Source organism: Lissotriton helveticus, chromosome 4_1 (assembly GCF_964261635.1).
Source record: "Lissotriton helveticus chromosome 4_1, aLisHel1.1, whole genome shotgun sequence".
Classification (NCBI taxonomy): domain Eukaryota; kingdom Metazoa; phylum Chordata; class Amphibia; order Caudata; family Salamandridae; genus Lissotriton; species Lissotriton helveticus.
This window is the reverse complement of record NC_136063.1, coordinates 1,492,105,747-1,492,131,431: the sequence shown is the minus strand read 5'-3', so window position 1 is coordinate 1,492,131,431 and position 25,685 is coordinate 1,492,105,747. Positions and strand designations below refer to the sequence as shown.

General features: G+C 43.0%; 1 protein-coding gene across 1 annotated transcript in view; it reads right to left on the bottom strand.

Moving 5' to 3' along the window:
* The window catches only part of BLOC1S5 (biogenesis of lysosomal organelles complex 1 subunit 5), a 206,055-nt gene that overhangs the window by 117,097 nt on the left and 63,273 nt on the right, over positions 1-25,685 (bottom strand). The window lies entirely within an intron of this gene.

Here is a 25,685-nt window from a genome sequence, read left to right as displayed (position 1 = left end):
TTCTTCCTTACTAAAGATAAGTTTAAGCAATTATTCAAGAAGGCAATCCACCAATGTCCATGCAATGGAAAAATGGGCTACTTAAATGGAAAGGTGACTTCTTCAAGTTATTTTTTGGCAATTTCTCCACTAACATTTATTGCCAAACTACTAAATCTTGTCACTGGAACTGAGAGTAGGAGACTAAATATATATGTATATAAAATATTGTGTAGGTCAAACAGGCTGATGGCCAGGTTTATTCTATTCTAGACAGTTGTTGTTTCAGGTTACGTGTAAGACAACTAGAACGCATTGAACATGTGCTCTTGTAGTGTACTGAACTAGTGAAGGAAAGACAACAGTTTCTTCTCAGTCTATACCAATAAATACAAAAAGATATTTCTAGATTATTTGGTTTATAACTGGAAAATACCTGTTCTGCCAGGTCCTGACAGGTTCTCTCCCAAGCATGAATACATTACAAGGTCGAGATGCTGTTGAAGTGGCTACTCTACTCCGTTTACAAAGAGATCTCCAATCTCTCCAACACTACGGTTCCTATGACAGGGTCAGAGGAGTCCTGCAACCGGATGGCAGAGTTCTTCTCACACAAGGTAGAGAAGATCTACTCCTCATTCCCAGTAACGGCAAGAGAAGGCCACCCGGGAGGAGACATCTCTACCAATGTGAAAAGCACGGACTGCCTCAAACCTTTAGAGTTCCATCTCGGGAGATCATTTGTACTATAGCGGGCAGTATCAACTCAGGCTCCCCTAAAGATCCTGTGTCACCTAAAACATTGAGAGGGAGTGTGGAGACTCTAGAGCCTTATATTAGACACCTACTAGAGCTCTCCTTTGAGGAAGGCAAGGTACCTAAAACTTGGAAGGAGGCTGTGGTGCTCCCCCTGAAAAAAAACCTAATATCAGTATGGAGTAACTGGAGAATTTGCGTCCCATTTCAATCCTGCCATACCTCGCCAAGATCACGGAGAAGGCCGTCAATAATCAGCTGACAGCCCACATTGAGGCCAATAGACTGCTCCATCCCACTTAATCGGGTTTCCGGGCACTCCACTCGACCGAGTCAGCATTGCTGTTAGCCACAGAAACCTTACAGAAACATGCTGATGAAGGCCACACGGCGGCACTGATCCTGCTGGATCTCAGTGCCGCATTTGACACTGTGGTCTATCATACGCTGCTACATTGTTTAAAGAGGGGAGGAGTGGTGGACAAGGCATGGGAATGGCTGGAGTCCTTCTTGTCCGACCGTAGTTTCCAAATGGCACAGGGAACTTTCCGGTCCAAAGCCATCAGCCTTAAGAAGGGGGTGCCCCAGGGGTCCAGCCTAAGCCCTACCCTTTTCAATCTATATGTGACACCAGTAGCGGAGATCATAGAAAGATTTGGGCTGGAAGTCATGTCATATGCCGATGACACGCAACTAGTGGTGGCCTTGACCCAGCCGAAGGAGCAGGTAGCCGCTAATTTTAGGTCATGTTTGCAGGAACTGGCGGCATGGATGGCCAACAACTGCCTCAAACCGAATGGAAACAAGACAGAGGTCTTGATTGTGGGGAATGCTCTGTCAGTGTGGACCTCAGCATGGTGGCCTCCAGCGCTGGGTCCTTTACCTATTCCCAGCAATCAAGTGAGGAACCTAGGGGTGTGGATCGATGACAAGATCTCATTCGAGTACCACACCAAACGAGTGGCAGGCACATGCTTTAGCACGCTGAGGGTCCTTAGGAAGACATTGGACTATCTGCCTGTGACAGCTAGGAAGACCATGGTCCATGCACTAATAACATCAAGGCTGGACTTTGTAAACGTCCTATATTCGGGAGCCAATGCTAAATGCATTCAGAGGCTGCAGGGCAAACAAAATGCGGCGGCCCGTCTGGTTCTGATGCTGCCCAAAAGAGCCGCTTCCAAGAGAGCACTGAGAACACTGCACTGGCTTCCAATTTGGGAACGTGTGGTATTTAAAGCACTATGTGTTGGTCACCGTATCCTACAAAGGAAAGGACCCACTTACCTTCACAACCTGCTCACGCTGTACCACCCGACCCGTCAACTGAGATCTAGCGGGACAGGGATGGTGCTGGTGCCTAAGTTCAGTAGAGTAAGAATGGGAGGACATTCCTTTTGTGTCTTGGCTGCTCAAAAATGGAACAGACTTCCTCTGGAGATTCGGCTGGAGGAGTGAGAGCTCAAGTTCCGCAAAGAGCTGAGAACACTCCTGTTTCCTAAAGATTAGGGCCGGGCTCTGTTCTGTTATGTTCGAGTGAGCAGAATTAGAAGCTGAGTGGCTTAACGTGGCAGTCAATAGCGCGGGGACACACTAGTACAGTGTAACCAGGCGCTTTACAAGCTTAATAATAATAATAATAATAATAATATAGTTTACTGAACATAGTTACCTCCCCACTAAAAGTAAGAATAGTGATGTTTGAACAAGTCCAGACTGAATGCACGACAAATGCTATCAATGCATTTCACAATAGTGTTCATTTTTCCCATTTTGTCTGGCAGTAATGTATCTCTTGCATTCCACAAACATTGCCCAACTATATTCGTTGCTTTGTAATTGTGGAAGAGGTGTGGCGCCGCGGCCAGGGCGACTGACTCTGGAATCTGGGGACCACGGTTCGATCCCCGGCTCCGGCGGCAGGTCAGCCCAGCACCATGTGACTCTGGGCAATAGCTCGCTTAATCTTCCCGACGGCCCCCCAGCGCCTAGAGACCCTTACGGGTGATTGTGCGCTTTACAAATGTGGACTTTACTTTTTTTACTTTTTAATTCACAATTAACAAAAGGTACCACTTTGAATAGCATCATACAATGCATGATCAACACTTGTTTACATCCTGATGAAGGTTACTGAAGGAGTTTCTGTTGTTATTGGTCAGTAAGCCTTGTTAGGCATTCAAATACTAGACAGACATACACATTTTACAAACTTGATTGCGGTTGACAAATATTGATTAGTTACTGTCCAAAGACGTGTCGGGGTCAACCAAATTCACTTTTAATGTTTATTGGATACGACTGACCATCACTACTCACTTTTTTATTTGATACTTCAAATCTTATTGAATGAATACAACAGCTGTTATGTGTTTGATCACTATCACAAAATATAATATACAAAAAAATCTAATTAGTTATGACCATGTTAACATCAAGAATTGGTTTAAACATTTTGAACCAGAGATCGTAGTTTATAAAGCACTGGACCTGAGAGCTTTTCACACAGAAACCAGTTATTTATGATTTACTTAAACAAAAAACAGGACATTGCTCCCCAGTTTGAGCAGTGTCAGCCGCCACTCATGCCAGCTACACTCTTCTCACCCCTGGCTAGTGGGGGGTAGGGTGGGCTCAGGTTGTGTGACAGCAGTCTGTTTCATGGTAAGATGATCAGAGCAAGGAACATTATTGTTACTCTTCGACCAAGGATCTCTGCTGCAGGATTCTGTCATTTTGAAAAATAGTAGGTGAACATGAGGACTGCAGTTCAGCAATTAAGAGATTTCAAATAAAGTACAGTAGACGTCACCCACCAAATGTGGATGATCCGAGAGCAACAGCAGCTTACAAAGCACAAAATATTATGTTGGAATTTCTACAAAATGGTAAACATACGTTTACAACTATGGATCAATAAACTCATATAGCATTCTGTTGTTGAACAAAATATAAACAAACGTCAAAATTAGACAAAAATCCTATATTCCTATTCTCCAAATGTTTCTCCAACCTATAGCTGAGGGCACTAAACATTTAAAAATAGGACTATCCACTGTGGTTTGTATTTACAAATATACATTTCCTAATATACATGCCCCAAGAAGCCCATAAGGAAAACAATTTACATTATAAACATTTCAGCCAGTGTTATCCCCAAACATGTACCAAAATAAATGTCTGTGAAGAAGTTAACGATAGTGGAATGAATCGGAAAATCGTTGGCAACAGTTAAACATACTTTGGATCAAATGAATGCCCTCGGCCCTTTCATACACTAAAAAATATATGCCTGCAATATTTGGAACACCAAGAGCTAAGCAGATTGCTTTGGCAGCAACACGAAATTTTACAGGTGTGCACGGGCATGCAAAAAGTAGGACACACATACAATATTGCTACTGCACCATATGGATACGCCATTAGACTTTCTTCAATATGTTAAAGATGTGCTAAAACTGCTTTTTTTGCCAAGTTTTAGAAAACATTGGAAGAATTACATAAATTAATAAAAGCAGTCTTTTAGAGGGAGACATGGCATGCCATTTCCAGGCAGCGTTTAAACTAATGCCCTTAGTGTAAGAACAATAACTCGTTACAGACATTAAAAAAATATTAATTTTGGCACATTTCAAAATAATATATTTTAAGGATATTTTAGTGCAACTATGAACACTCTGAGCAGCAAGTCTAAAACACCATTGAAATGCATGAGATGTAAAATACCCAAGAACATGGCAGGCAGAACAGCAGCATAAAAAGGTGACTCTCAAAAATAAGGGCAGGTGAGATCTCAAACTATGATCAAATAAGATTCGTATACACAGAGACTGATATTAAAGTTACAATCGAAAAATGTTTAACGGGGGTATCAACTAAAAGGCACCCAGAAAATATTACAATGTGAAATACAAAGTCATATTATAGTGAAACATTTAGGCCTTAGGAGAATGTTGAGAGTCCCCCTAGAAGGCATATAACATAGACTTTGAGGATTGCAACACAAAGCCAGGCTGCCCAGTTCCTGCTGTTCATGACCCACCAGACAAACATGCTCTCCATCAGTTAATCTCCACTGACATCAATAGCACTGAATAGTCCTAGCGTTTGGAGGTACACCGAGAATTTCTTCCAAATGTACATTTCTGAGTTAAACCTTCACTACTTCGGGGAGGCCAGAAATTTTCTATGACAAGAAAATCATTTTGCAGTCTCTAGAGAGGGCTATATTGCCGATTCCATTTGTTTGCTTTAAAAAACATGAAAATCTACTTAAAAAAACAGAAATGTCACTAGAAAAATTAAGTGACATTTAGAAAACTCCTTTCATAAACCTTTTTTAAAGCATGCCCTTTAGTTGGCAGTTACCTCAGTTCTTTACTCCAGCTCCTGGTGACTAGATCTTGGAGCGCTCAGCTTGGTCTTTTTGGCCTTTTTTCGGTGGAAATAATTCCAGACCGCTTTTAAAACATCTTCACTCCACACCTTTAGACGTTCAAAGTATTTTCTAGTCATTTTCTGACAGAAAGTATTTTACATGTTGTTAAAAATGCCGGTTAATAATGAATGAACTGCTCTCATCGCTCATGACTCCCAGAGTTAGTCTGAAATGTGGGACCCTCCTACCCGAGTAGCGGCAGGACTGCCCCCGCCCTTCCAACTTCCACACTGTACGTTTCATCACATTTTAGGTGGTAGATCCATGGGCCACTCTCCCTTGACCTTGACCCCCTGGATAGCAGCCTCACCCCTACACGTTGCTACTGACTATCCTGCATGGGGCTTCCATGCCTGGACCCCCTTCTCCCACCTAGTATAGTCTACTGTGTCTGGGATATTCCCCACTCATTTATTTACGAAAACATACACCTACACTTTCTGTTATTTGTTACTTACCAGGCACTGGCAGGTTCGTTCTGTAACAGAATTTGTTCAGTTTCATTTCTCAATAGGCTCAACAGGTTGAGATAAATATTTTATAATTTTCCAAGTCTCCCTTAATTTACATGGAATTCTTGTACAATCCGCAAAAACGAAATAAAAATGTAGTAAAAAATGGCTTCTCTTTTTGCCAAATGTCCTTCTCTTTTTGACAAATGTCCTTCATATGGTAGGACCGTGGCAAAAATAGACCACATAGTATTTATATTCTTTGCCTTCTAGAAACCCATGTCCCCGACAGGTACAAACTCTACAGGAGTTTTTCCAAGCGCAGCTAGAGGAAGAGGGAGAACATTCGCCTTCATAAAAGAGAACTGCGGAGGCAGCAAGAGTCCCTGTCAGGGTGAAAAAGAAGATCAGATGATCAAGGAGATGGACCTTACTCTTAAACCAGTGCCCCATCCCTATCTCTGAGGAATCCCACAAGGGGAGATCATAGAGTAGAAGGCATCATGAAAAGGCATCCCTATTTGATGTTGAAGACTTCGATGTAGAGACAAAGGACAGCACCAAACTATTCTCCTTCAAGGGCTGAGTCCACATTGAGGGAACATTCATCATCGAAAAGGTCAAGAAATTCAACTTTAAGAAATATTTTGATGTCAAAGGATATCACATGGTACACAAACTTCTTTTTCTGTTGGAAAAACTGCAGAGTGATGAAGAAGGATGAAAGCGAGGAGATTACTTGATTCCAAATACTCTAGAGACTCTTTGCCATCAAGACCTTTGTCTCCAGTTTTTATTCCATATTCACCAGTCCTTCAACTTCCTTATCATCCAGCAACAACTCCTCCTCCTCTGTTACCACCACCGCCTTCAACTCTACCTTCTCCACTTCAACCACTAATTCCTCCAAAGCTACCACCATGACCATCTGAGACTCAACCATCCAGTTCAACTTTGTTTCCTACTGTTGCCCATCGAAGACGTTCTAGGTTTCCATCTCCACTACCTAATTCTTCCCATATACTAGCAACAAGATCAAGGTGTATATGTCATTCTCATCACTCCAGATGGCCTAGGCACACCTCTTCTTGAAGGCACTCATCTAGACAGATACAGATCTAGATCTTGCTCCTCTTCTTTCCAGATCTCACTTCTCTTCTTTTCAGACATCATCATCTTCTACAGAAAGAAATTCATCAACGCTCTCGGACTCTTCTCCTCTGAGGATTTCTCCTGTGGACGACATTAACCCCTTCGCTGCTCATGACGAGCTCAGCTCGTCATGCAGTACACTGGTCGTGTGCTTACGACGAGCTGACCTTGTCATTAACAATGGGAATAATCCAAATGCAGCACAGCAGGAAAATCTCCCTAGCAGCCAAGGTGTTAATATTTTTCAAGAAGTTCTTATTGCATGAGCTAATAAGCTACAACATCCTTGCTGGTGACAAACTTAACCTCTTCAGTGATCTTTGAGACCTTTCAGCAAAACCACCCAAAAGACTGCAATTTCCTCTAGTCCAGAGTCTTCCAGAACCGGACATGGCTCTGTTCTGGGCTCCAGCCGCAACAAAAGCAGCTCCTTCTAGGTTAAAAAAGAAATAAAAGCCTCTCAAGCAAGGTCTTCTTTTTCTAAGGACTGATCCTCCACCAGATTCAGTAACTTTGGCTGCAGCAAAAAAATATTGTGTCAGTGTATGTCATTGCTCCTTTGCCCACTGTCCTACCAGCCAAGGAGTATGAAACTGGAGGATTCAGTGAAGAGAAAGACATGCAGCACACCCGCTACCATGATAAAGACTACAAGTGATACTGCCTTGTTGACAGGTTTTCCAGATCATTGTGCAACTCCAAAAGTTCACAAATAATCTTCCATGCAAAAGAAGAGAAGATTTCACAGATATCTTGAATTAAGGCATGGTGGTTTCAGATCAAATCATCAATGCAGCGGCAGACACATCTTTGCTACTTGTCAATGGACATTGTCATGGTCTGGTGTCGAGATGTTTCTCGTGGTTGAGACTTACTGGTCTCAAACCATAGATGCAACACAGGATTTTAAATTTACCATTCCCTGGATACAACCTAATCGGCATCAATACTGATGACAAAATGACACGAAGGAAGTCTGGGAGGGAGCTGGTGAAGGCCTTTGGTCTATAAAAGAAAATAAAGCATAGAAAACATATATACATGCCTTATGATCATTTTTGTTTCTAAAAGATGGTGTCAGCAGTAACAATAAGGGCCTTAACACCATCAAGTTTATTTTTCAAACTTGGGAAACCAGTATTGTTGTTTCATCTGTACGCCGTGACTTCCTCTTAACACCTTTTGATTCTTTGGTGCATCATTATATTGGATGAAAACAGCTGCAGATTATTTGATCCCGAAAGACACTTTAGATTTGCTGATACTAAATGTCCGAGCACTTTTAGTATTTACATATTCTGTTTCACTTGGGGACTGCCAGGTTATATTATCGTGACTTCAGGGATGGCGTCCCATTCAGTAAGGAACTACTGAACAATGCATACTTTTAGTGTTCTCCCTAGCTACTTGCTTTTTTGTCTTTCTTAGAAACTGCTGTGGTGTATAAATTACACTAGGCTTCATGTATCACTGTTTTCAAGTTGAGAGTTATCCCCTTTGAGGTTTTAAGCCTATTTAATAGTTTGATACACCACATCAAGATGATGGTCCCCATAAATCACCTAAGGAAGACTGAAATGTGAACAAGAACATCAAAGAGGTCCTCATAAAGGAATATCATCCTCATCTGCTGTTTTGTTGTTCCTTATTGTTGCATATGGTTGTCTTAGTGAGGCATTACACATTGTTTACATCTAGTTGGAGCCCATGGTGCTAGAATCTAAAAATAAATGTTTTCATGACCATTGTAATTAGACAGCACAATTTTTATGGAGTCTCGTTCAATGAGCTCTTTGGATTGACTCACAATGGGTAAAACAAGCGATAAAATGTATTTCTTTATGTAGCCCATGGGGCAATTTTCTTTTCGTTGAATATCAACACCAAAGGCATCAGTCCAGAGTAAGGAAGGCCATCAAGCACCAGCAACAGCTGGTAAGCTTTCAGCAGAAGGCAAGAAGTGACTTCCCTTTTCCCCTCATCTTTTACCCACTCCACTTACAGAGAGTATTTCAAATTTCCTAGAACAGTGGAAATGCATCAAAGGCAACATCAAATGGGTGCTGATAATTGTTCGGAATGGCTTGGGTCTCAAAATCACTCATCCTCCACCAAGATTCAACCAATATCATCCTTACTAGGTGAGCTTTAGAAAAAAGTTAGCACCCTCTTGCAAAACAAATAGTTGGGAGGGTTCCCTCTTCCCAGAAAGAATTGGGAATTTATTTACAATACTTTTGATGAAAAAGAAAGGAACAAAATACGAATTCAGACACATTCTGAACATGAAACTGGCAAACAAATGGATGCGGAGGGGAAAATTTAGGATGCAAGCACTCCATCAAATCTACTCTCAATTTCAGCAGGGAGCGTGGCTATGTACCATATATCTATAAGATGAAAGTTTTAATGTGTCATTGACCAAGAAACATTGCAAATTCCTGAGGTTTTGTAGGAACAGATAATTTTCAGTACAAGGTTGTTCTTCTCGCCTGAAGTTGGCACCAATGATATTCTTAAAATGCATGGATGTGGTTGCAGTGTATGTCAAGAAACAGAACACCTTTATTTATTCATATCTAAACAAATGGCTAATCAAGCTGTCAATATCTCAGCCAGCTCATCAACTTTGCCAGACATTTCCACATAATAGTGTCTACTCTTAACTGATTGGTATTACACAGAAATCACAAGTCCACATCATCTGCAGCACAAACACTGCATTATCTAGGAGCAGTAATAGGCACTTGGCAGGCAAATATGCATGCTTTAAGGAGAGAGAGACTTATCTATCCATCTAAAATGTTGCACTCCTCTGAAGACAACGTATCCAACACTGAAGCATACAACACCTCTCTTCGGCTCAATGGTGTCCTGCACCTTCCTAATTCTCAACGCCTGTCTTTACATGAGAGCATTACAAAAATGCCTAAATGATCAATGGTGCCAGTTCTCAGGGAAATGGAAAGGCATACTTGTAGTTTCTTCACATGCTGTCCGGTCATTTAAGTGGTAGTATTATCCAATGAACCTTCTGTGAAGAATGAAATTCCATAAAGGCATTCCAACCCAGACAAAAGTGACTGGTAGCATTCTGAGAGGTTTGGTCACCCTTGTGAATCATCTATATGCAGATCGAAGGAAGGTGAATTAAAAGGAGGTGGCACACTGCATCAGTCTGCTGGAGCGGAGGGTTGTGCATTTAGCCTGAAAGCCTCCCTCTCATCTTAAAGGACAAACTCACGCAGGGCCTTCTGGCCAATTAATCAGTCCAACCCACATCAGCAGGACCTGCACGACTGGAGTCTCCATGAGCCCCCCTCACAGGCGCAGAAGCTTCAGCAGCTGTCTCTGGTGAGTACTGCACACAGAAGGCCCTATAAGGGCAGTGGTTGGGTCCCTTGAGCTCCTCACTCGCATTCCTGCAAGGACAACACCCAGATGTCCTTGTTGCTCCTTTGATGCCGATACATTTCCTGGAGGGCAAATTTGATGCTCCTGGTGCAGAACCTTAGTCAGGGAATGGGTCCACTTGCGTTACATCTTTTCCTCTCGATGATGGTTATGACCAGACCACACGTTTTGCTTTTTCCCGGAGGCCCCACCTAGCATACAGGGTTGCCGACTTCACTGAGCACACGGGCTATGATCCGATCAGCACTGCAGTAACCTTCACAGGAGCCCCACCTGGCATACGGGATCGCAGACTTCCCTCTGCAGATAGGCTATGACCCAATCGATACAGAAGCCGTCTCCTCACACCTTGTTTCAAGGATCTCATCACCAGGATTTCCCACAGGAGCTCCCTCCTGCCAGCGCTCTTCCCTTCCTCACAGGGAACACTGGTGTTCGCAAGCAGGCAGGCACTGTTGCTCCAGGCTCCATGGGCAGGTCGACTTGGATTCTCTGGGTGATGGTCTCCCACCCAGCTGGGAGACTGGCAGGGCTTTGCCTCCAGTCCTGGTCAAAGGCAGAAGTCTTGCTGAGCTTCTCCTCCTTGCACAACCAGACTGGCTGTTTGACAGTTGCCAATTTTGGAGGTCTTGAGCTCCCTTTCTTATTATCCATTTCTGGACACCAAATGCGAATTAGGGTTTCAGTTTTTAAAGTTTATGTTGTGTGGGGGGGTCTTTTTCCTTTTGAAGTGACCTCTCCTCTCCCTTGCCTTTCCTAGAGAAAGGAGCTTGTCACAGCAGGAGCAAGCTCCAAATCCGATAGCCCCACATCGCAGGACACTGAAGTGACTAGAGGTTCACACCTGAATGTCAACCACATTGATCAGTGTATCAAAAGGTTACAACAGCCCTACTCTTTACGATTCCCTTATCAGCCCCATCTTCTCCCTGAGATGTGCCCAAGCCCCTTTACAATGACCGCTCTCTGAATCAAAGAGCACCATTTGAAGCATAATGAAGAGCCTGGTTCTCTCTTCCTCCACTGTGTTCCCACCCAGCTCACAGGAATGAAGCAATCCACAAATCTATCTGGGGAGATTCCTCTACTTTCTCACATATTGTGCACATGTATCTGTAGATCCCCATATTACAAATCAAAGGCCTAATAGATATGGTTATAAATACACTACTGCAAAAGAATTCTTATACGCATTCTGTGAAGCATAAGGTATACCTTTTTCTGTAATGAGACAGCTAGGGCAGTGCCTCCTCATAAACTTTACTAAAGTATGTCACTGATGCAACTTGTAACACAATGTACAACCATTTTTTTAAAATGTGCAACCAGGGGCTAGCTACTTCATATGTTTGTGTGTGTCAACAGAGTATTTGACAATTCTAAACCCCAGGGAGCTACATTCAGCAGAATGGGACATTAATGTGTGGGAATAATTTGCTAGATTGTCCGCACACAGATGTGCAAGATTCCGTTCTAGATTCTGGCCCGTCCCTGTCACAGAAGGACGAGGACTACCTGTGAAAAGAGGTAAATATCAGAAAATCTTAGTAAGAACAAAAATCAATTAAGAACAAAGGCAGTGAATAAAATATATATTGTTTATTAAATAATCAACCTATAGGTGTGGTCTTATAAACAATGGTGGGACCTTTAAAACTTAGCTGAGCTAAGGATCACCTATAAATTACAAGCTTTTCAACACCCAACATTGGGCATCAGAGATTATTTATTCCCATTGATCCCACAATCCAGTCTGTGAACTTCAAGATTCGCACTGCATCTGGGTTTTTGGTTACCTTAACTATGGCTATCACCGGTTCCAACCACTGACAGACCTAGTAGGCAGTCTAGAGGCAGAATCCTGAAAAGTCCTTTAACTCTCTAAGATGGGAGTACATATTTTGGGTGCTTTCCATTCATTAATTACATTGGAGCCTTGTATCTTGCCATTTGTGAGACTCCTGTATATCAGCCTCATTGCATGAGTGTAGGTGAATGATTTTCTCTCAACTCCATTTTGCTGAGACCAAGAAACCCTGCAGGGAAGTCCTCTCTTGCCTTTCCTTATCGCCTTTGCAATTAAAAGTTTATCTTAATGCATACACAATATTTGTGCTTGAAAGGTACCTGCGTTGGATAGGGGAACGACTGAAGGAAATTCTAGATACATTTGAAAAAACCTCCAATGATTGTTAATTGGAAAAAATCAACATATCCTCAGTCTAGGCGGTTGCCCATGCAGTCAGTTGGTAATTGCAACTATAGCAGGCCAGAGGTAGTTATTTATGGATACATATCATGACAGACAGAGAAAGATGCAGGGGAGCTAAATAGGGCGCCCTTCTAAGTGAGATGCTCTTTTAGGTTGGAGCACTCTACCAAACTTCAATTTGGGTAAGGTGTCCCTCTTCAAAATGTTCGCTCTCCCCCGGCTTCTGTGTGTTATCCAAAATTATTCCTTTGAGAAGCCACACAATTCTTTTAGAAACTGTGTGCCAATTGCCATGCCTTCCTCTGGGCAGAAGGAACGCCTTCGATAAATGTGTCCTGGCCATGTCCGTCTCTAATGGTGGACTAGCTATGGCAGACATGCAGCTGTACTAGCTATGACAGGCATGCAGCTGTACTATTGAATATGAAGTTACTGCACTCAACAGTTGAACTTTAAGAAAGGAAGAACTGCCCCAACTATCAGCTTGTGGCTTACTATCTTTGTGGACATGAATTTGTAGTTCATGCTAAATGGTAACCTTATGGAAATGCCTCTTTTAGTGCAGTCACCCCAAAGTTTTGGACTGATGGTGCTTGTTTTTGACTCAAGAATACACTGAGGCCTCCGAGCAAGACCTCAGTGCAAGAGCCTTGACCCTGAAACAAGTATGTTTGATTGGCCAATACTCAATCGGCATAAGCTAACTTTCTTTTGAGTCCCTAGCATATGGTTCCAGGGGTACTCAGGGCCTGTAATTTGGAATGTCCCTTCATAAACTGCACTTGTGCTACCCGGAGCGAGCCAAGGTAAAACGTGACTTCCAGACTGCCACTGCATACTGGTAGAGCAGTTTAAAACTGCTAAATATGCTGTGCCATTTTACTCAATGGCAAAACCCACACTTTCATTCAAATATATGTTTAAGTCACCCCTACAGCAGGCCTATCGAATCCTAAGGCAAGGTGCAGCATTTTGCAGAACATGTTTTTAACATGCTCTGGGAGTAAAAACCTGCAATTACCATTGCCCACAGGTGTCTTGTTACCAATCATGGGAGCATTTGACATGTTTCCACTGCGGGCAGAAGACTGTCTCGTGGCCAGGCTTGACAAATGGCCACTGGAAATCTGGGCAACAGAGTGGCAACTTTCTAAATGTTACATGTGGCAAAAAGTTACATTAATTTTGAGTTGGGCACCAAGTTGGGCTCAATGTTACGAATTTGTCTTTGGTAGCCCCATTCAAAAGTTAGCACAGCTGAGGAGTAAGCATGTAACTCTGTACTTGCCAATGGAGAAACCAGTCTCTCTCCCAGAAAAAATCCAATTGACAGTTTTTTACTACCAGAACATGTTAAACACAAGGTTTACCTTCTAATATGCTGCACCCTGCCTTGGAACTCAACAGTCCAGCCTTAGGGGGTGACTTACACATATTAGAACGGGAGTGTGGGCTTTGCCATTGTCAAAGTCGAGTTAGCAGTTTTAAACTGCTCTACCAGTCTGCAGCGGTAGACTGGGAGTCACATTTTACTATGTCCAACCCAGGGAAGAACAACAAGTGCTGCAGTCCCTGGGGGGACACTCTAATGTACAGGCCCTGGGTACCCTGGTACTTATACATTGACTTAGCAGTGGGTTAGCGAAAGCCAACTGAATCAGTGAATCAAACAAACAAGTTTAAGAGTCGGGGTACTAGCACGGAGGACTGGTGAGCAGGTCTCAGTGCACTCTCACGAGTCAAAAAACCAGCAGCAGCAATCCAGAATTTAGGGGTGACAGTACAAAAAGAGGCGTTTCCTTACATGGCCTCCCTCCAGATGAAAGGTGATAAGCAACTAAGCTTTATCCGGGTAGGTCTCATAATCGAAGTGGAAGAATCTGAAAAAGCCATCTGCATTGGCATGGTCATTTCCAGGTCTGTGTTCCACTGTAAAGTCTATAACCTGTAGGGAAACAGACCACCTCTACAGTTTGGAGTGCTCTCCTATCACCCGCATCAGCTACATGAGAGGCATGTGGTCAGTTTGAACTTTTTAACTGAGTCCCACACAGGTAGGGTCTCAGTTTCTTTAGGGACCAGATCACAGCAAAGGCTGCTCTCTCAATGGCACAATAACACTGCTGTCTGGGAAGGAGTCACCTACTGATGAAGACGACTGGTTGATCATGGCCCAAGTCATTCACTTGTGAAAACACTACCCCAATCCTATGTTTAGAAACATCTGTCTGGAGAATTAACTCCTTACTAAAAGCAGGTGCCTTCAGGAAATGTGCTGAGTGCAAAGATTCCTTGAGGATGTCAAAAGATTTTTGACACTGCTCAGTCCAGGTAACTTTATTGGGTTGCTTTTTTGCAGCAAGATATGTTAGTGGTGCCACTATGGTACCATAAGCATCAAAACTCCATAAGTACCCAGTTAGGCCAAGAAATGTTCTGACGTGGGTCTGAGTCTTAGGAGCGTTCCAATCCAGAATTGTCTGGATTTTGGGCTAGAGAGGTCCCACATGGCCTCCGACCACTTGGCGGCCCATGCACACAACAGATCCTTGTCCTATTTGGCACTAACCTGCCTTGATAGTCAGCCTTCCAGTCGCTGAGCCGGAAGCACTTCCTTGTAGTGGACAGGTGATCCTCCCAGGTGGAACCGAATACAGCAGTATCATCTAGATATGCTGCATTGAAACTTTGCAAGCCTGAAAGTACTCTATTCACCAACCTCTGGAAGTCTCTTTGTTGCTGGTATAGGAGGGTGGAGGAGAGAACTTTTCCTTCCATTATACCATCTTGGGCACTTGATGAAAGTAGCTCAGGGAGAGGCTCACTTTCCCCTGTGGTAAATTGTGGTAAATGCCCTGTCATTGTGCACTTTGAGCCTGTTCACATGGATGGCTCTATGAGGGTTTCTTGGGGGTTCCGAAGTGTACGAGATAGGGGATTTCTCCAGGATAGGGTAGGGCCAAGTTCACTTGCCCTGAAGTGCTTTGGGTGCTATAAGCTCCAAGACCCACACCAACTGCCCTGGTCGGTAGTCAACTATTGAGGGCTTTTGGTCACATCAGTGCTTCACAAACTCCAGGCTGGCCTCCAAATTTTGGTTTGCCTTCTTCATGTACTAAGCCATCTGGGAACGAAGGCCTAATACATATTTCACTCAGTCTTGTTTGGGCTTTTTCGAGGGTCTCTTCCGAAACTCTCTTACCAAACTTAAGACACCTCTTACAGGGTGTCTAAAGCGTAGCTCAAAGGGAATGAAGTCCACCCATTTTTGTGGAACCTCCCTGTAGGCAAACAACAGTCATGGGAGGAGAATGTCCCATCTTCTCCTGAGTTTTTCAGGCAAACCCTTGATCAAGCCTTTTATGGTCTTCTTGAATTTTTGTACAAGGCCATTTCTTTGGGGGTGGTATTGGGTACTGAAATTAAAGTTCACACCACATTCATCCCACATTGCTTTCAGATAAGCTGACCTACAATTAGTGCCCCTTTCTAATATGACCTCCTCGGGGAACTCAACCATGGTGAAGATTACAAAGAGGGCTTTAGCCACTGGTGTTACCTACTCCTGGCAGGAAGCAACAAGGGATGCTGGCCAAAAGGCGAGCTTCAAAGAGGAAGCCACTGTTGAAGGGCAAATGCTAAAAACATTAGAGAGGGACTGCTCTTTTGTTTAGCTTGACCAGTTGGCATCACGGGACAGAGAGGGGGAAACACTGGCCAACCATTTTGTCTATGGGCGTGTAGCCCACAGGCAGGCACATCTCTAGGACGGAATACTAAGCTTCACACACCAATAGAGGGGTCTTAGAAGTGGTCAGAATAAAGCACTTTGAGATACCTAGATGTCACACTTCACAGGATGTTGTCATCAGGTGGGAGTAAACCTAGTAGTCCACTGACTAGTGACCGCGTCCTTCCCGGAAAGGACTTTCCTGGCATAAAAGGGGCACCCCTGTAACCAGAACTCAGATCTTGCTTGACTGGAGAAGAGGATCGAAGAAGGATTGACTAGCTGACCCTTCAAACCGCAAAGAAGAGGCTGCACCAAGGTTGCACTGCACCTGCCGCTTCTTGGGCTAATGAAGGAAAGGACTGTGCCTGCTGTGTACTGCTTGTAGAGAAGTCGTTCACAGAGCCTAGGCAGAGGTAGAGACTCCAACAGTCAGATGTTGACTTCCCGTTCACAGCACTGGGCCACAAAAGCTGACGCAGCCAGCTTTGGCAAGTTGGTAGCCCAGATCACCCAATCATCACTCCTCGCCACAGTGCTGCCTGGAGACCGTAACTCGATGCTCAAAAGTAGCACCCTAGTCTGCTGGACCTGAGAGAGTCATTGGAGTACATATGAGCCCACAGAAGGAGAGTTTTTGCCCTAAGTAACTTTAAGTAACCACATTCCATCCTCACAAAACTTTGGTGGAAAAAGATTGTGTCAAATTCGGTTGATTTGCCAATGCTTGTGTACAGTTAAGCAAAAAGTCTTAATTAAAAGTTCTTTTTAAATACTGTATCTCCGGAACTCTCCTGTGGATCTCTTTCATTTTGGTGTTCATAAATTCATAAAAATATATCAAACATTTAAAAATTTGTGTAAGATTTCATCAGTGTCTGGATTCTCCTTCAATTGTTTTGGTGCAGTGTAAATTATTTACACGTGTTCCTTTAACAACTCAAAGCCATAGCTACCCAGGGTTGATTTAAGGTATGAAAAATGAAACCGGACTGGTCCTTAAGGGGTTGGCAGTGTATTACACGGTGAGGTCTTACAACCACACCATACAATATACCCCAATTCCTCAAATAACCCTATTCCTCCATACCTTTGGATATGCTAGAGCCTGGTGATCCGAGATTGTGTTAAGATAAAGTAAAGGGCATTGCAGTAGTCCAGTCTAGATTTAGTGAAAAATGATAGCACAGGCAGGTATCTGCTGCTTCTATGGGAGGAAAGAGTAAATGTTCCTAACTGCCTTTAGCATGCTGAAGCAGGTGCTCACTGTAGAAGAAATATGAAGGTCAAATGTTAGGTTATGGGGAGAGATTACCCCTAAGGATTTTACCTTGGCCTGGGGGCTTGGTGGCATACCCATGGAGTTAGGCCATAAACAGATGTTCAAACTGAGCATATTCCTTCCCAGGAGAAGGAGTTTGATTTTATCTGGCTTCGGGCCATAAGTATGAAGGCCAAATGGGTTCGCAAACGCCAAAATTCGCAGAATTTCGGCGTTTGCGAACCCATTTTTGCAAAATGGTATGTATTAAACAATTTTGGTGCAAAATGAGGAATCGCAAAATTTGCCATTCCTTATTTTGCGATTGCATTTAAGTAATTGCAAATTTTGCGATTCCTTAAAAGCAATGTATCAAGGAAAAGAGAAATTCCAAAATGCCCTATGGAATCGCAAATTACCACCAACTTCTAGTTGGTGGTAAGTTGCGAATTCTTTTAAAAAAGCTTTTTTTTTAAAAACCAAAGGTGCCATGTGACGCTCATACATGCCCTTAGGGCATGTATGTGCGCCATATGCGCACACATGTCATTTTCAGGGGTGCAGCAGGGTGTTCTTGAGACACCCCTGCACCCTTGAAATTATTCTCAATTTGCGATTAGCAAATTGCGAATCGCAAATTGAGAATAATTTCACATTCATTCCTATGGGCCTCCTGGCCCATAGAAATGAATAGGAAATTATTCCTTAATTGCGATTAGCAATTTGCTAATCGCAATTAAGGAATTTTAAGGAATCACTAAACAATAGCCAATTCCTACATACATACCATTTTGCGATTTCTAAATAGCGATTCCTTAAAAATCGCTATTTAGGAATCGCAAAACGGAATGTTGATACATATGGCCCTCAATCTTTAAAAGATTAGGCCCATCCCTGGCTGAACCTTGCTGGACTGCCCATAGACTTGCATAGAGGTTGTTTACCAAGTGAGGTACTTGGAGATTCTTATGATGAACCCTAAGCCCAGCCAATGACCAGATGTGTGTGGTTGCTTTAATTAGTTGATGATGCCCAAATCAGGCCATTAGATTCAAAATGCGTTTAGCTTAGCATTGTTTACATGTAAGTTGAAATCACCAACTGTAAATTAGATTGCAGTATTTTAGTACGATCTGTCCTATTGTCTCTACAAGAATTTCCTGATTGAGTTTGCCTGTTACTAAGGCCTAGTACATCACCAGCAAAGTTAGTGTGACTGCTTGTTTTCACACCCACACACACTGCAGTTCAATCGTGCATCCATTCCTTGTGGACACTGGCAGGTCTTTACAAGAACCATCGATGCATGCACTTCTTCATGTACTAAGCCATCCTGGAATGAAGGCCTATTACGTATTCCACTCTGTCTTGTCTGGGCTTTTTCAGAGGTCTCTCCCACCTCTCTCTTATCAAACTTAATGGTCACCCTTACACGGTGTCCAAAGAGAAGCTCAAAGGGGGGGATTATGGGGGGGCGGGACAGACACTCCTTTCTAGTCCCATTGACACCTCAATTGTATTGGGCCAGATATCCATGCTAGACACTCGGATCCATACACTGCACGGGGCAACCAATGCCAATTACAAGCACATTCATGCATGCACATTATGGGGCAACTTGAGTACCTTACTAGGGCATTTATGTAAGTCCTCTAGTGTTGCCATTGATGCTCTTTACTCGGCCCTTTGATTCATGCAATGTGGAGCCACTAACTTCCTTTACGAGGCCTAGTCATGCATTGGTGCATTAACTAATGTGCTGCATGCAGTCACTGATGCCTGTTAACAGGGGCCTCCGTTTAGGAAGCCAGCCAATGAAGAAGAGGGGTGGGTTCAAGCCCCACTCTGAAAAACATACGATCTCGCCAGCGAGACTGCGCAAGCGCAGCCTAGGCAGGCCGAGACCTAAAATCACACATTTCTAAGATTAGTATTGTCCAATCGTAAGCCAGTAGAAAGACACAACTACCTACTGTGCTTTCAGAATCCAGCATGGCTATTAATGAGCAATTCACATCGAAGACAGGTGTAAAGAAACAACTACTCATATGTCTGAGGATCTCTCCAGGAGGAGGAGATATATATTTATTATTTGGAGATTCTGTTCACATTTAAGGGGAATATTACCAGTATTACAGATCAGTCAGTCCAACTCTCAAGCTGCTAGGGACGCCGGAGGTAAGTCAGTAAGTGGAAGTACTAGCACAGGTTCAATACCTTCCTCCCAAACAAAGGCTGGAAGACGAACAGAAAGATACTGGAATTGGTGCAAATGAGACCATCCCTTCATCCCCGTAATAGCTGGACAGAGAATCAAAGGTTTTTGGCGCAACAGATAAATTTAGATCGCTGATTAGTGGGTCTTACAGAGGGTTCAGAGGTACAGGACAGACTTTTACAGGACAACTATTGTAGGGCAGAGTGGAATATTAAAACAATACTTCGGCCTTTAGTTAGAGAATCAGATGCCAACAGTTTAGATTCCAGTACCGGGAGGACCCCCTGGCAGTTCGGGGTGGACTGTTCCCATTGGGCGCAGGGTCAAGACTGACTTGCATATGGCTGGGTCCAAACTGGAATGGCATGGTGAGCAAAAAAATGATGAATTTTGGCCCAGATCTCTGTACTGGGGTGAATGTTTGACATTGTTCTGCATCTGTCCATCAATTGTTCTTTTTGCATTTGTCACCCCGAGTGGGCCGGGTATGCCCAGACGTGGGTCCCGTGCTCTCCATGCCACTGGAGTCAAGCTATATTGGCTCATGAGGGCTGAAAGCCCGAAACCGGTCATAGGATGCTTGTCTACAGTCCAGGGACCTCCTGCCTGGCAGTTTGGGCTGGACTGTTCCCATTCGGCGCAGGGTCAAGACTGATTTGCATATGGCCAGGTCTAAACTGGTGTGGCATTGTGAGCAAAAGAATGATTGATTTAACCCAGATCTTTTGAATGGGGGTGAATGTTTTGATTTGTTCTGCATTCCGACCATCAATTGTATGTCTTTTGCTTTCTCGCCCTAAGTGCGCCGGGTATGCCCAGACGTGGGTCCCGGGCTCACTGTGTCACTGGATTCAAGCTAACCTAGCTGATAAGGGGTGAAACCCTAAAACCGGTCCTAGGATGCTTGTTTACAGTCTAGGGAGGACCTGGCTTGGCAGTTCGGTCTGGACTGTTCCCATGAGGCACAGGGTCAAGACTGATTTGCACATGGCCAGGTCTAAACTGGGGTGGCATGGTGAGCAAAAGAATGATGCACTTAACACAGATCTCTTGACTGGGGGTGAATATTTTGAATTGTTCTGCATTCCGTCATTCAATTGTGTGTCTTTTGCTAAAATTCTCCTAAGCACACACACTCAGAAGTTTGGGAAGTTCCTATAATACTGAAAATGACAAAACAATGGAGTAACTACAGCTCTGCAGGCTGTATCTTCATAACATCAAAAATTCTTCATTCCGCATTTCGTAGTACATCATGACAAAGGGTGCCATTTTCCAATTTCTTAGCCACAACAGCCAAGTGTTTTGTTGGAGAGTAAATAAATGCACACTTTGCAGCCTTTGTAACTGAAAGCATGTTATCAGATATGGGAACACTTTATTCACCCACCAGTAGGATTAGTCCCACCTTAAGGTTCGTCTTTCAAGAGGGACTTTGGATCCCCATTTGGTTCGCAAGGAGGCACTGAAGAATTAACATTCTTTTCTCTATGCACTGAATGGCGTCGTTACTGAGGCAGTGATGTAATAATCTAATGACAGGTCACAGAAAATAATAGGTGAAGGCCAAAACTGAATGACTGAGTTGCTTTGGCGAGATGTTACAATACTAGAAGATAGTTTCAAAGTGAGAATTCCTAAGTTTAGTTAAATTTTCTTTTCTTTTTGAAAATGAGCAGTGTCCAACACTTGGTGTATAGAGGTAGATCATCTTATGATTTGATGATTTATTTAAAAACGTGCTTGGTATTGCTGTTGTTAACATGGTGCTGAGGCTGTCAAAACGGGGGGGGGGTGGATTTTGAATAAGTTGAAATAGCATTTTGAATCTTGAATTTTGAATCTCAAATCCCAAATAATTACAAAAATGTTACTTACGTACAGCAAGCAGAATTAGTAGCAATTATATAAGTAGCCTAATTAGCTCAGGAAGAGAGGTAGGAAAATGTGGTTCGACATAGACCACAAACACAATATTCGGAATGCTTGGTATAATCTATGCCGTCGGGGACAGTTCTGGCTTCATCTCTTTGAAAAGTTCAGGAACACATAAGCTTTAAAACTCTCAATCTGTTCAATGGGAGGTCCATCAAACATGTCATTATCATAAACCTTTTAAAGTTGTCAGTCTATTAATTTAGTCCATCTTCACAGATCCACTGTAGTCCAATAATTTTCATACAAACATCTTTATTAAAAATTTTCATTAATCCAACAGCTGCAGCCAAATGAGGAACCCCTCTTTTCAAGGCTTTCATAGGATTGATTTCTTATTAGGTTTCAAAATTATCACAGGTCATAACAAGCATTTGTAGCTTTTCCTAAACTCGGTTGCCCCAGCAAAATTTTTCCAGTCTATTCTTATGATTATATTATGAGGGATGCCCCAAACAGGATATAAGCAACAAGGGCCCTCTGCAATATATCTTCATGATGGGCTTTCACCACTGCATTTGGGGCAACTTCTTAATAAAGAACTTTGTATGAAAAAGGCCTGACTACAGCAGGGCTGCGAATATAGACTAAATAATTTTACTGTGTGAAGCTTTCAAACTTTAATGAATTTCCCATTGAGCAAATTCTCTGTTATTAACTTATTGGTGAGGATAGTACCGAGCAACAGGCAGTAGGGTATATATCCCTTTATTCAAATATTTTTGGTGAAACTGCATTGTCCAGATATTTGTTAAGTAATTTTTCTGGTGTGGCAACTTTGCTCTACTATTAAGAAAACATCTACTGAATTAGGTGCCAGCCTTTCCCTGTTTAACTTCACCCTCCCGCTGCAGCATCTAGAGAATGTTTTATGAGTGGGGAGAATAGGATGAAGAAGGTTTGCATCATTTTCTCTCCCACAAAGGGTAATTTTGAGTAACTCACAATGTTTTTTTGAAAAGCACATCCGCAGTAACTTTACTATATCTCAATCTTGCCCCAAACCTCACAAGGGTGGTTCTGCCGACTACAGTGGTAAAACTGGTCACAGAGACCCTACTTGGACAATCCCCTACACTGAAAGGCCTGGATGAAAGTAACTAACAAAAATGGTTACAGAGGGTAGTATCTACATGAAGCTCTGATATGACAAATCAAGCTAGAAACACCCTTGTAGAGCTGTCAGAAGTGGTAGTGGGAACTAGGCCTCAAAAGCTCCTCCCACAAGGGCCTTAGACTGCAGTTTAACTGCCTGGGGAACACTCAGGCCACAGAGAACTGAACCTAGCATCTTTGTGCAAACTGCTGGGAAAGAGCTCTCCGCTGCCTAAGCAGGGCACGTGGCAGTTAGGACAACACGCTCTGGCCTACATCTGGTTATAACTATGGGAGTCTTAATAAACAGCAACAAAAAAGTGATCTCTGGGTCTGTGTGAGCCAGACGTACATATTGGCAATTCTTCTACGGAGCATTCCATTCTGTCTTAGGCAAAAGAAACAGGCTACAAGCATAAGATTTGACCCTCCTCCAGTGGGCAGTCCAGTGAAAAACATTAGGCCATATTACCTGTGAATGGCAACACAAGAAATCTCAAATGGGATTTAAACATGGAGGGTCCAGTCCGCTACTGTCACAGATAAAATAAATAATTACATGGGATGCTACACAAAGCAGTGACCAGCACGGTTCTCTGTCAGGATTAGAGACATGCATTATACTTTCAACCCCCTTTCTAGGCATACGAAGCCAAGAAAAAAAAATTACTTTGTCCAACCAACACAGAGAAATAAACTACAAAAAATTATCAAATATAATCAGTCTCAGCACAGTCTCTACACAAAAAGAGACCTCTGGGTCCTCCCAAATTTCCCCTCTATGTTGCTCAGCAGCCACTTAAGCACTTTATTTCCTTGTCATGATTTCTGTGTAAATGTGGGTGACAGTAATAGATTTGAAGTATTAGTGGGAACAAGTTAATGCCTAGCTGGAGCTTATTAGAAGTCTACTTCTGATAAACGAAAATCATTCTGTGCGACTACTTTATATATGGATTTAACAAGTGTCCATAAAGGGTAGGACAAAGTAATGAAGGAAGGAAAAGAGGAAGGAAGCGAAACAGGAGAGGAAGAATGGACAGAGGGAAAAGTGGTAGGAGAAAAATGAATTAAGGAAGGAGAGAAAGGAATGAACAATGGATTTAAAGGTATGAAGGAAGTAAAAGGAAGGAACAGAAAGGAGATATGGAAAGAAGGGATAAAGGAGAGAAGAAAAGGAGCAAAGGAAGAAAAAGTGTAACAGAAAAATAGGAAAGGACAGAAGGAAGAAATGAGAGGAGAGGAGATAAAGTAAGAAAATAAAGGAGAGAAGAAAAGGAAGCACAAAGAAGAGTACACAAATAAAGAAGGACCAAAAAAGAAAAGACAGGAAACAAAAGAAACAAAAAGAAAAGTTAAGGCTGGGACAAGGAAAGAAAGACAGTAAGCGGGGGAGAATAACCAGAATAAAGGATTGCAATGAGAGAAGAAAGACAAAGAAAGTCAGACAGTGAGAACAGTACAAAGTGAGAATGAAACAAACAAGGAAAGAAATGGAACGAAAAACAAAAAGTCAGAAAAGGAGAGGAAACAAAGAAATAGACAGAAAGAAGAGAAAAAACAAAAGGGAAGAAAATAGAAAAATATTTACATACTGTGCTACACTAAATAATGCACATTTGTATGAAGACCCTTCACATATTTACGTTCCATTGACAGTATTGAAATAAACTTCTGACAGAGTCATCATCAAAAAACTAATTAGTAAATTAAAGCAATATTTTTCAAGGGAGTTTTTTAGAGAGGTAATAATGTGCTTTTTGTAGGCAGGCTTCTTAGCAGGCAGCAGCACCACACTTGTATTTCACAAGAGGGTGTGCAGTATGCTGCTCCTGCACTGCGAGTCAGGCCTTTACGTGCAGCACTGACAGAAATGCTTCCAAAGTTTAGGCAGCGAGCTACGTCAAGGCAGCCTGTGGACTAGTGGCTTACAATCGATGCGTTAGACAACCCTCCTCTAGCCCCTTGCAGTCCTTTGTCGGTTTATCAATGTGAGGGGAGTGCGGCCTTCCTGCAGCTCTCTCGCTGCATCGGCCTGTGGGCGCAGAGATGGACTCACATGTTCCTTCCCAGGAGGAGCCCAGTTGAGTACCCACATGGGCGACACTACTGTCTCCATGGAGACAGGAGAAGCACGGTGTCTGTGTAGAACTCATGAACGGTCGCACCCATTTTGTCAGGCGGCGGCTGCTGGGCGGCAGTGACGCAGCAGAGATCCACAGAAAAGGTTTTCTGCTATCACTTCATCAGGGGCTGGAGTCGAGCAGGAAGCGCCTTTTGTGCTCTCTTGTGCCTTAAACGGGGGCTAGGTAGCCCGAGCCTCATGTCATTTTACTGGCCTGGATTTTCTTGTCGGTAAACTCAGGCCTGGTAGGATGGCACGAGGCGAATCCGAGGGCAGGAATACTGCGTCATTTAGAAGTATCGTGACTGGGAATAACGCTCCACCAAATTTACAATTAAAGCCAATCTCAATGTGGTAAAAGGAGCAAGGAGATGTATTCAAAATTCATGTATGCAAAATTTCAAGTAAAATGTTGCATGCATATATGTGATGCAAGTCTGCCTTTTTTCCACCTTCACGGAAAAAATGTTTTCCATGCGGGAAAAAACCCCTGTACTTCAACTCATTTAAATATGGGAAGTCTCCCTATCTGGAAACACACTTACTTCTGTCAATGATAGGAGCAAATATAGGTGGGAAACTACCAGAAACGTGAACGTGAATACTCACATATATACAGGTGTGCGACCCATCCAGAAACACCTACAATTTCTTCAGAAACCCAAACTTGTGCAAATTCAATCATGCCAGTGGTATGTGCAAAACAGATGCACCAAGTGAACGTAAAAAGGCACCATCCTAAGTCTGCGACTCGGGACTTAGTTTTTAAATGTATAAAGTCGTTGTTGCTCATGTGAGTTAAACTTAGATGAGCAAAAAAGTTATGAATTGGCCCCTGAGTGTTTGAATTGCACCAGTAAGAAAGTGCAATATGTCAATCAGGAGGACACAAATGTGGAGCAGGGCCAGCAAGATCAC